The sequence below is a fragment of the Desmodus rotundus genome, chromosome 12 (assembly GCF_022682495.2).
Source record: "Desmodus rotundus isolate HL8 chromosome 12, HLdesRot8A.1, whole genome shotgun sequence".
NCBI classification, from domain to species: Eukaryota; Metazoa; Chordata; class Mammalia; order Chiroptera; family Phyllostomidae; genus Desmodus; species Desmodus rotundus.
The window spans coordinates 87,525,066-87,537,909 of record NC_071398.1 but is presented as its reverse complement, the minus strand read 5'-3'; positions in this window follow the sequence as shown (position 1 = coordinate 87,537,909).

Genomic DNA, 12,844 nt, shown 5'->3' with positions numbered 1-12,844 from the left:
AAAAAAGTTATCATCTTGACATTGTAATACCAAATTCAGAAAACACTGTAGCGTCTTGCTTTTGATTGTGTAAAAAGTCTGTGTGTAAAAAGCAACTTAGTAACAAACGTGCAAAATCATGAAGAGTCCAACAAACTACCTAAATGACAGTCCCCCACAGACACGAGCACGTGAGCCAGCTGACTTGGTGCCCAGAGGTGCTTTTTCCTGACATGCTCTAACTAGATATATTGAGTGTATGACTTATGAGAAACGGAAACAAAATGATAGCCTTATCTGAGAAGAGGTGGACCAAGCAACAAATAATATTTACTGAGGACCTCATTATATTCAAATTACTAGAATCTATTAAATCCAGATGTGACACATAAGTCCCCATCAATGAGACGTTGCTTAGAAGTATTTTACGTTTTTTTTCCCCACCAGGGACTGTCAATGAATTACATGGACAGAATAGACGGTAGTACCGGGAATATTTAAAACAGGCTGGAGAGGGAGCTACGTGGGTTTGCTGGGCAGAGAAACAGCAAGAAGGCTGACTTTCTCAGGGAATCTAAACTAGAGCTACCCAGAGGGGTGGAGGGGTAGAGGTAAACTAGAGATACCCCTACTTTGCTTTGCCAGGTTCAGGGAAGGTTGGTGGAGGACCACCTGCGTTTCTCTGGCTCTGGGACAACCTGCAGGAATCTGTAACCCCCAGTTGCTCTTGGGGCTTACAGATTTCAACACACATTATAAATCCCAACACACATTTATTGAGCACCCACCTTTCAGGCACAGAGTGTGGGGTGCTGAGCATAACAATGACACACGTACAGTGCTGATCTCGAGGAGTACACTGAGGGACGTGAGACTACACGCCGGTGAAAATAACCATAGCGGAAACCCACCTGTGGAAAGTGCCTGACGGAGCACAATACACACCTGTCAGCTGTGAAGTTATTTCCTCAGATGCTCAAGCGTATATTATAAACTTTTAAATACTGTAATATTTATTTAACATTTGCTAAGCGCTAGGTGTCATGATAACTTCTTTATGCAAGTTAACAAAACTCCTAAAGGGTGTATATTTATGTCCTTATTTTACGAGGTAAAAGGGAAGATGGGTTAGTCCATCACAAACTGAGGTCTGTCTAGTTCTAAAACTCGTGACACTTGAAGCTGCAGTACCAGGCATTTTGAGTCCAGCTCCACTGATATTTTCACTTTTCAAAGGACAACGGGAACACCAAGTAAAACTGATTACTTCTGTCTCCAGGGGGAGAAGAAAGGGACACAGACGGGACAGGGACATCCTGACTGAAGGAGCATTTTAAACAACGGCTCAATAAACAACACAGTTCATCAGACTTTCTTCCAATCATTCCTTAAGGAGAGCCTGGGACGGACCCCAGCCTCAGACCTTGGGCCACGCCAATGATCCATTCATCGATTGTTGTTAAAAGCTCTGTGCGACAAAGCCAGCAGAGCTTTAGTGAGTCTGGAAGACAGTGTATGATAGGCGAGACAAACATCAGTGGCAATGATCTGCCCAAAGAGATGCTCTTCCAATGGTTTCTATTGCATTCTGAATAAGACCCAGTGTTTCAAACACCCTTCACATGACGGGGGACGTCTTTCACCTCATTTTCTACCGTGTTGCTCTTGAATGTTCTGTTCCTGCCACAGGATCTGGAAATCTGTCGAACCCTCTCTTGCATCAGGACCTTTGCACATGCTTTTCTCTCTCCCGAGAATGTTCCTCGCTCAGATACCCGCTTGGTGAGTCTCCCTACTCTCTGCAGGTCTCTCTCCTCACCGTGACACTCTTCACTGAGCTTGGCCACCCTCTGGAAAGTGACAACCCTATGCCACTTCCTGCCTCCTTTAGACTATTTTATTTTCCTCCAAAAAACTCATGTTGACTTGCGTGATTGTTGGTACGGTCTGAGATGGCAGGGTTTGCTTGTCTTGTCCACTCGAGTAACCCCAGTGCCCAGCATGATAAATATTCATCGGAGCAATAATTGTGATTGTTTTGCTGAGAGTGTGGGCAGCTTGTTCCCTTGCATTTCCATTCCAAGACCATGGTGTAGTTAGTTAAATAGATAAGTTTTGAGCACTTACTGGGTATGGTAGCCACAGAAATTGATGCTGGCACAACAGCAGTGGGCAAGGCATGTCTCGTACATGTTTGCAAGATGCTTCCCTCTCCCCAGTGCTTGGTCCCATTCTCCTCCCTCCCACCTTCTACCTGATTCCCGCGCAGCCTCCTGACCTGTGGTCTCTCCTCCTGTGCCGCTCTTGACCTCGACTTCACACTAGCTCTCTTTTCACCAAGAGATGATAAGCCCTGGCTGGGTGGCTCAGTTGGTGGGAGCGTCATTCCGTACACCCAAAGGTTTGATTCCTGGCCAGGACACATGCCTGGGTTGTGGGTTCAATCCCTCATCAGGGTATGTTCAAGAGGCAACCGAGCTATGTTTCTCTGTCACTTAGATGTTTCTCTCTGTCTCTCACTCTCTGTTGTCCTGCCTTCCTTCCTTCTTCTCTCTCTAAAATCAATAAACATATCCTCAGGTGCAGATTTTTAAAAAAGAGAGAGAAAATTCCTGCTCTTGCTTCTTATCATTAACTCAATTGAAAATTCCAAATCCTTTATGTTGCTCCAAGACCTGAAATGCCTATTAATTGAACTAATAAACTCCCCTTTATAATCAGCTAATGGTGTCTCATCAGCTGCCTGATTGTTCCATAGGTACCTTTGCTGCCTAGTCCATTAATAATTAACTCTATAAGATCATAACAAGCTGGGGGACGATGTTTTACCATAGGCAGGTTTTCATATTTCCTTCCTAATCTTACCCATTCACTTTCAAATGAGGCCCACCATGTTCTCCAGCTCGATATTGCAATGCAAAAAGTCTGAGAAAAGTCTGAGAACCCTGAGAATGCTTTGCTTATCCTAACGTGTATTAGTCATGGAATGGCTTATCATACACGAAGAGCTGCTCTGAAGTCCTTTGCTAGCACCTGGAGGAGAGAGGCAACATGGTCCTCACAACTGACTGTGTTCGCCTCCAAATAGCACTTCGAGTGATGATTGCTTTTTGTTTTTTAAACATGTGTGCAGTGCTCTGTATGTGCCAGCCTGCGTTCTAAATATTTACTCATTTGAAATTCAGCACACTGCTATGAGATACACTATGGTTATGCTCACTTTATAGGTGAGGACACAAACGTTTCTGATCGACAGAAACATTGAGTCACTTGCTGAAGGTCCCCTAGGTAGTTAAGGGGCAGAGTTGGACTGTGGCCCAGGGGCCGTTACTCCAGAGCCCCGACACGCTAACCCTGTGCTCTGCTCTTAGAAGGGAGTGAAGATTCTGTTGTCCTCAGGAGGATGCCTGAGGATGTTATTGTGTTTGAATGTTTGGATTTCTTTTTTTCCCTCCTCAGAACATTCTCTTCTGCTGTTAAATAGGGTTTTATATATTAAAAAGCGATTATGAGCAGTTTCAATAGAAAAGGTATTTCTTGAAAGGATGTTGTGTAGCCCAAAGAATTATCAGGAATTCGAAAGGATTCTTGGAAACGGGGCAGGGAGGAGAGAGGCTAAGCAGTGAAATCACACCCCAGAATCAGTCCAGTGGAGACATTCCTGCTGCTACTGGACTCAGGATGCCAAAGCTTCTCCTGCCGGGCACCACTGTGAAACAACCAGTGTTGCCATGGAAACTTTATGTTGCTGCCACTGCCACCACTGACTAAATGGATTCTCCACTGTTCCTGCTTTTTCTGAGTCAAGATCTGGGCCAGTTTATCTAATTGGTCAATCTTAGGCCACAAGGACATGCTATGTGACATTCTAGCTACACATTCTAGCTACTGGGAAAGCAAGTATCTTGCTTCTGGGGTTGCAGAATAAAATACAGGAGTCTCAATATTTGCAAAACTGGAGGAATGTACTTACTGGGGATATATGTGACATTTATGTGAACTTTAAATTCAGCTGGACACCCTGTAGTATTTTTACTTGTTAAATGACAACCCTGTTGCCTTCTTGATTTCTACATTCAGTGGGAAATAAACATTCCTATGATGGACAATTTTCAAAACAAGATGAGAGAGAAAAAAAGATTCTCATAGAGTTACAGCACAATCATTTTGCAGTGGGGGAAAAAAAAGTACTTTCTGTCATCAAACCAACATCCAACCTACAGCTAGATTTTTTTAAACCAGTTTTTACCCCAATATTGTATCACAACCAACTTAATTTTCTACTAATTTGAGGTGATGTTTGGGGTAATGTGATTTTATGTCTAACATAGTTTCAGCTTTTATTTCTAATGGAAACCTTGTTATCGATAATAAATGCAGCCCTCACTCCCAGTCTTAAGGAAGACATTTCATTGTTGCACCCTATCAAGATATACATAAATATATAAACGTGTTATATCGCAAAATACAAGTCAGTGAATCTATGTCACTAAAAGTTCACTGCCCTGCATTCCAGTGCCTAATCTTTAATTTCTGACTAAAAATATTTATGAAGCTCGTCTGACACTTCTACAGGAAAAGGTGATTTTGAACGTACAAAATCTTAACAGCTTGGAACAAAATAACTGACCTCATTATTCTCCTTAAACAAAATGTTTCTGACAAATTCACCACAGAATCAAAGAAAACAATTGGCAAAATTATTTGATTTTGTTTATAGAAATCTTAGGCATTTTTAGTTTATATATCATGTGTACTCAATGTTAAACTCTTAAGAAGGAAAAAAAGGCAATATTCCAAGAATTGAATATTTTCAGCTAAAGCTGAAATCAGAACGAGAAAGTTACTTATTTTTTTATTATAACACCACCCTAATCATTTACACTTCCTGTACTGATTTGATATGAAAATATAGACTTTACTGATATTGATGCATTCCATAATTATTGCTGGAAGAATACTTACCACTACCACCATACTTGATCGATAGTGTGAAGGCAAATCACTTGGGTTTTAGCACAAGAAAAATCTTTCAAAAGTTGTTTGTTAACCTAAAACTGGTAACTTATTAAAGAATTCATGTATTCATCCTTTATTATGATTTTTTAAATTATAGACACTCTTTTTCATTTTTGTGTTTATTTCCCAAAGCAAAAAAGCAGATTCGTCTCTGTGAGCAGGGGTTGCACAGGCAGAGGAGAGAGGCGGATGCCCACAGGGCATGGTGGCAGTAATGATCCTGGTTCCCTAGACTGTCTCGAAGACCCAGAACATGCCCTTGGCAGTTAATAAGCAAGAATTGTAACTCTCAGATACATGGTTTACACCCTCACATTCCTCTGAACGTTTGTACATAGTGCCTTATGACGTACATATGAACGGCTTTTACCTTATAGAAACAAAGTATTTTGCTCATAGAAAAATCATTGAGCTTAATATTTCAAATCACATCACCTTAAAGACTGGCTCTTCACAGGATTTAAAATCCAATTTTAAAAAGGCAAATATTTAAGTATCCTTTCAAATATCCGATCTCTAGTTTATTTTGTTTTTAAATAAAATAAGTATGTAATTATCAAAAATCCATACAATACAAAAATTATATCTTAAAGAAAGATCATTCCTGCCTTTGCACTCGCTACCAATCCTGAAGAGGTAACCGTGGGTGCAGAGCTCAATGTGTTGTGGCTCAGGCAAGAGCGGGGTCCCGTCAATAAAACAACCTCCTTCATTGCTTTACCTCTTTGAAATGAAAGACCAGTTTGTAAAAGACACCAACACTTCTTAAGCTCTTCTTCCTCTATCCCTCATATCCTCATAGCTCTTAGCCCCTTCGCGCTTCATTCCACAAACCCCCTCCAAAGCTACTCCTTGACGCTTGCCTGCCTGGGATCTTATTTTTATTTCTGTTTTGATGTTCATATGCCACTTTTTCATTTTTCTAAGAAGGAATTTTCACCCTTTCTGGCGCAAACCCTCAAATCCACTTCTCCGGCCCCCTACACCCTCACCCTTCTCAGATCATCGTAATCTGACAGATAAAACTGAGATTGTTCCAAGGGCTGAACTTGTTTCATCCTCATAACAAAGGTATGAGGTGGGAATTACTATTTTACTGATGAATATACAGAGAAGTTAATTAACTTGTTTAAAGATGCGCAGCTAATAACTGATAAATCTGGAATTCAAATCCAGACAGTCTGTTTATAAGACTATAAGCTATTCATTTTTCCCCCTTATAATTTGTATATGTAAGAAACACACATTGTTCAGTTAGGTCTGGTTCCTCTACCTTTCTTGATGTGATGTATCAGTTAGTTCTCTTTCAGTTGCAGACAGTGGAAAATGCAATTCTAACTACTTGAGGATGGAAAAAGGAAGTGTGATGGCTCATGGTCCTGAAAAGTGGTCCAGGGATAAAGCTGGTTCCAGAGGCAGCTCCATTTCCGGCTCAGACACTTCCATCAGAACTCTGACTTTCTCTCGGCTACATTATGCTGCCTTTGGTGGGTTCACTTTATTCTCAGCCTTCACACAATTGCTAAATGATAGCAGAGGCTCACGTTCAAATTCACATTGGCTCACGTTGGAAAGAGAGTGTCTCTTTTTAGGTAGCTCTTGCTAACATTCTCTTATTTACCGCATTTGGACCAACTTAAGGCAGAGAGTGGCAGGAGGGTGAATTCCCAAAGGAAAATCACGATTGTTGCCAGAAGACAAATGATGATTCCTATTATAATTCTCACTAATATTTCAACTGTAATTCTTAGGTTGCATCTCCTGTTGCCCCATTTTCAAATTCACTTCTCTAACAACGTAGGATTTTGGCAGAGGAATCACTATTTTTCATTCCTCTACCCAAACTTCTGCCAGCGTTCTGGGAGATTTCAGTGTTTATATAGGTGACTACCCATTAGTATGGTTTTATATTACTGGACTTCAACAAACCTTTATCTTCCTCTACTGAATGCAAACTGTTTAAATAAGTTTATGGCACTTAACTATTTGTATAGCGTTTTCCTCCAGACTGTGCGTTTCTTGAGTTTGGGGTTGTGTATTTCATCCTCACATATTAACTGCTACATCATACTATATTAATAAGTACCACTTTCAACAATACTTGTCAGCCTGGGACTGGAGTGGAGAAAAGGACAGTTGAGTTGGCACTGGCAAATTGTCTGTGGCAAGTCAAGGAAAGGAACCACTAAAAATATCATTTGATTATCTCATCAGTCAGATTCAGGATGAGAATGAAGTGAATTGAAGGAAAATTGAGAAAACGGGGCACTGTTAAGAGACCAAAAGTTGTGGTGAGCTTGAAAGGAAGGTTTAGTCAGAATAAGTGACAGACGAAGAGAAAGAAGTCGGTAGTCACGACTAGAAATTTTACAGTTCAGTATTTCAAAAGCAAATCAGATTGGGCCATGAAGAAGTCTATGCTACAAGGACTTGGAAATAAGGAAACAAATTCAAATTGAGGTAAAGATTATTAGGAACCAGCACAGCATAACTATCAATAACTCAGCCTTAAGGTGTATATCTCAACTCCCTTATTTAGCATCTGTGAAAATGCAAAAATTGAAAACCTTAATCATTCATGTCTGGAGGATAATAATATCCACTCAGTAAGGACTTGTACTGGGCCATAACGAGGTAAAAATTGATTTATTATTACTGTCATTACAGTAGAGTGGATTGGAAAGCCGTAGGAGTAGAGACCTTGAGCCCCAGTCACATGTCCTTGGGTGACAGAAGAAGCCACCCTAGAGAAAAAACAGTGAGCCACGCACAAAAACCACCCACAAACAGAAATGGCCTAGAAAAGTGGACAATGAAGCTAAGCTGGTATCAGCTAGAGGCATGAGGTTCAGAAAAGCAGCTCTTGTTGAATGAAGACCATCACCAGAGGTCTGGAAGCCCAGTGAGGAGCCCGGGGAATGTTGGCCTGTCCTCATTGCCCCAAGGTAATGAGCACAAGTCCAACTAGTCTTTGGTGTAGTCAAATGCCATGAACATCAAAGGAGGGAGGAAGGTGCTAATGAAGGTGAGAATGAAATACAAGCAGTAATAGCTGGGCAGCTAGCAGCGCGTATCATGCATTTGGACCTTGCAGTTCATGGGAAATAAGAGGGTAAGAACTTCCCATGGAGCTTTCCCAGGAAAAGCATTACCCTCAAAGGATCCAGGTTCAGTTAAAGAAAGGAAATGGGGCGATGTCCTATGAAGAGGTAAAAAATAAAAATCCAACGCAGATGGATTCCATTAGAAATTCAAAGTTTCTAAACTTTTACAATATTGTCTAGTGATCATTTTCTCCATCCTCATTTTCAGTTTTCCCTCACTCATCTTAGGTCCTCCCTTACTTTTATACTGCTCCAAATGGTTTATTTTTATTTATATTTTTTTTTTTGGAAGAAGAACGAGAAGCATTCTGTTATCTTCTAAATCCTATTTGCACCTTGAACCTGCCTTAATCCAAACAAATACCATCTGACTATTCTTTGCCACAGGCTAAATATATTTCAGAAATCTAGACCAGAAGTACTTGGAAAAACTGATACACTAAATTATTGATGGGCATTTCCTGCGATTACTCTGAATTGATTCATGACTCCCAGCTATTATGTTGAATGAAAACTTCTCATCAGTCATTGTATCAGAAAGAGCTTAGTTTCAATAGCCTCGTACAAAAATAGAATCAGGCAACTTGTTCATGCTCCTCTGCCCTTCTTGAATATTATTCAAAAACACAGAACCCCCCAAAAACCACTTTTTCCTTAACAGAGGCCTAGGAATCATGGTTGCCATGTATTAAGTGGATTTCTGCAGACAAAGCCCCTTCTTATATTTTCATATTTCATATTTATATCTTCTCCCTACCTCCTCTCAAAAGATTATTTTAGAACAAAGAACTAGTCATTTTCCAACAACATGCGAGCTATTGCAGCTCAGGAGTTACATGGTTGATATAAAAAAAAAACCATCTGAATGTGGATACAGGGGTGGACGAAAATAGGCCTACAGTTCATACAGAAAATAATACACTAGTAAATAAATAATAACACAAGATTAAACACTGTGTTCCATGTACTCACAACTCTAGACCTATTTTCCCCCACCCTTTCAAGAACCTCTTCGTATTTTATGGGTAGAATACGGTTGCTTTTCATTCTTACATGATCCATGGTGGGATACCACATTAATATCTATTATTAAAGTTATAATTTTGAATACTACTACACACTGTACTATAGTGATTTAAAGTTGAGAAAATTGAAAGTCAGAAAGGTTAAGTAACTTACCCAACTGGCATAGCGAGTCAGCTGTAGATTCAGAATTCTAATGCATGCTTTTTTTCTCAGCAGTGCGCCGCCTGTAACTAAAGTATTAATGACCCAGAAATAAAATTGCAAACATTCTGTGAAAGACAGAGAACCAAACCAGTTTAACAGGTATTTATTTAAATTAATGCTGGGAGATTGGAAAGATTTTAGACTTGAGGTTTACATTTAGATGATGATCCCTTCATTATTTTGAAATAATTAGGGGAAAATGCAGTATGATTTAATTTCCAACTAGTGTTTTCCAAGATGATAGTGAATGAGAATGATTCACTGGGAAATTCAGAACATCAGTCAACAATTGAAATCAACTGAGAAAAAATTTAGGAAGCAGGACAATTGGCTTTAAGACAAAATTATTCAAACTATTTTCATGTATCTTCAAGGACTGGGGCAGAATTACTCAGGATTTGCAGACCAGATATCTCCAGGTCCTGTTTTCTCACTCAGCCTCTTGAGTATTTTAGAGGTCCGTAAATTTCAGCCTACTCTCTCTGCTCCACAGCTTCCTCTGGTCCCAGGCATAAAGTCAGCTGCTTTATTGCAACGTCCCAAGCTTTTTCCCCAGAGTTTTGACACCATCATCACCAACCCCTTCAATCGTGCCTTCCTCCCAGCCACCTGTCACTCTGAGTTTTGAACTTTTAATGAGGTATATAAAATGGGCAGTTTGTGGAAATATTTTTTGAGGATTGTGGTTTTGGGTAATTATTCTTCAAAAATTAAAATCCGGTAATTTCAAGTCCAATTCAAATAACACCAATTACTGAGAAATTGAGCAATTCTGATAAATTTAAAGATGCTATTTTGCACCCCTAAATTAATAGTTACACAAGTTCTTTCAAGATCTATAATTAGTTGTGAGAATCAGTTTGCCCCAAAGCAATTCAAAGTGAGTTCCAGCTCTAATTCATTATTGTGTTATTTCTGTGATCTTTCTGTGGAGCAAGATGAAATATATCACCACCTTCAGGAACCCCTCTCTCTTCCAAGTACATCTTTAAAACATAGTGATGTTACAATTCATGTAACCTCTCTAGGCATCATTCTCTGCTCCTGATTTTGAATGCATCATTAAATTTGATGGATTGGATGCAGGGGAAAACCTGAATGGCTCTCATGTTGGTAATTCCTTAGGTGTGAAGAAAAAAGATCCTGTAGGTTATGGAAAATGCATATTGAGTCAAGTTTAACATCTATTTGGGTTTAATGTCTCTTAAAGGGAAGTAAAACATTTTCTATTCATTATTATGGTTTTTGGTTATTCAAGAAACTTAATACTTCAATGTTCATTATTATGGGTAGTTATTATATTTCCTGACTTGAATTTTCTGTTGTGAGATACATAGGCAAATTCAGCCAATGCCCAAAATGAACTTCAGAGAGAGAAGACTGAAGTAAGGGTAACACTTAAGAAACAATGGCAGGAGTTCAGGGGGAAGAAAGCGAGTCCTGGGATTCAATCAGGGACACTGGTATGGAGCTAACCAGTACTGTATTTGGGGGATGCAAATTTGGGCTAATGTTGTACTGAGTTGTTTTTTTTGAGATCTATGATGCTGGAGTTATAAAAAATCAATAATTTCACCTTAAATAACTCATTTGGCAAGAATAAGAAAGTTACAAGATATAAATTTGATTCAAGAAAAGTAGGAACTCATTCAGTCTATTTCAGAAATGTTTGCCTTTTTGAGTTAGTCATTTTCTTCTTGCATCACTTGGATATCCTTTGGACATAGTTTATTTTCCATTGATGGCCATGAAATGTCTCTCAACTCACATGCTCTTCTTCCGTGTGACCTTGTCACTCCCTGTTAGGTTTTGTCTATGTCGCTTCCCCTTGAGACTGGGTGGGTCTGTGCGCCTAGCATCATGCAGTGTAGATGTGACGCTATGTGACTCCTAAGGTTAGGCCATAAAAGGAGAGACAGCTTCCTCCTGGCTCTTTTCCTTGGGATGCTTGTTCTTCAAACCCAGACTTCCTGCTATGAGGAAGCCCACTCCACAGGCAGAGAGGCCTTGCATAGGTGGTTCTGGCTGATAAGCTCAGCTGAAGTTCTGGATGGCAGTCAGCCATGACGGCAACTCACGTGGGAAGGGAAGTCTTTGAGCTGACACTATGGCTGACACCATTGACCACCATTTCAAGAAGTCCATAGTAAGAACTGCTAAGGTGTGCCCAGTCATCTCCCAGAATGGGGAGGCATAAGAAGTGACTGCTGCCGTTTTTGCTGCTATAGTTGGGGTGTTTTGTTATGCAAGATGTCAGAACTGGACCCACCCAAATCAAAGCCCTTGACATAAAAGTAAATACCTTAATTGTAGAAGAGAAATGCATTATTGAGATTAATGTTGAAGAACGCTATGTATTCCGGTATCCCATCAAAATACAAAAGGTGTCAGAGAGCATAAGAAGATGGATGGATGCCTTTGTTCTGTGTCTTCCCACTTGTGTGTCTAGTTAATTTCTGGAAAGGGAAACTTTCCAGAAATTAACTAGACATGGTAAACACCCCTACCTTCATGCCTCCACCAGCAGCAGTCTTTCTCGTCTGTTATTACACCAGGGCTTGGGTTCAAAGTAGGGCAGCCACACTCCCGGGTTTGGGGGGGATAGTCCCTGTCCATATCTCTGCAGCCCCATGGTTATTACTAATGACACCCCTTTCTTCCATGTCACTCTGACAAGTGTCCTAATCTGGACAGTAAATTATATGGTCATTGTGGTCTAAGGGAGTGGACCAAACACGCATCCACATAGGTCGTTCTTTTCTAAATTTTTCTCACCCAAATTGAAACAATAGTTAATGTGTGAAAATTTGTTCTTGTGTTGATTAACCTAGTGAGACCACATCAACAGATCATGTCCCTGTGGAGGGCACAATGGTTAGGCTTCACCACGTCATGGTCAGGGGGCCCATGACCATTTGGGTTACATGGTTGTCTATCACAGTCATACTGAATTTACAAGGGTTATGTATCCACTGCGATGCCAGGGTCTAATGAAGCTTGATTTGAGACGGGGGCAATAATCAAGGGAGTATCAAAGCCACCGTGCAAGTTTCATTTGTTCCAGGAGTGCCGTGTAAAACTCACAGCTTCCTTCCGCGAGGCATTGCTATGCAGCTTCCAACAGATGGCAAAGAAATAAGGAAATCTTGAAGTACTGAAGGCCTCATGCCGTCATTTGCTAGCTAGCCTGGATTCGGTTTTGCTAAAGAAAATGGAAATAAAAGCCAACAGTCACAAGAGCTTGCAGAGCGCCAATGTTAATCTTATAGCCTTAGAAAATTGTGCGCCACGGCAAAATAAAAAGGAAACTCAAAAGTTGTGCAGAATAAAATGCTCTGTTCAGGAAGAGGTCCAGACAGCTCTACATTCAGCCTTAAAAGGATAAAGGAAAGGAAATTCCCCTGTTTTTTATCTTGTTAACCTGTTTTAAGGTCCAAAAAGTTTTAACAATCAGAAAAGTTCTGTTTAGACACACATAAACATTTTTTCAAAGTGACTACATATCGTCTCTG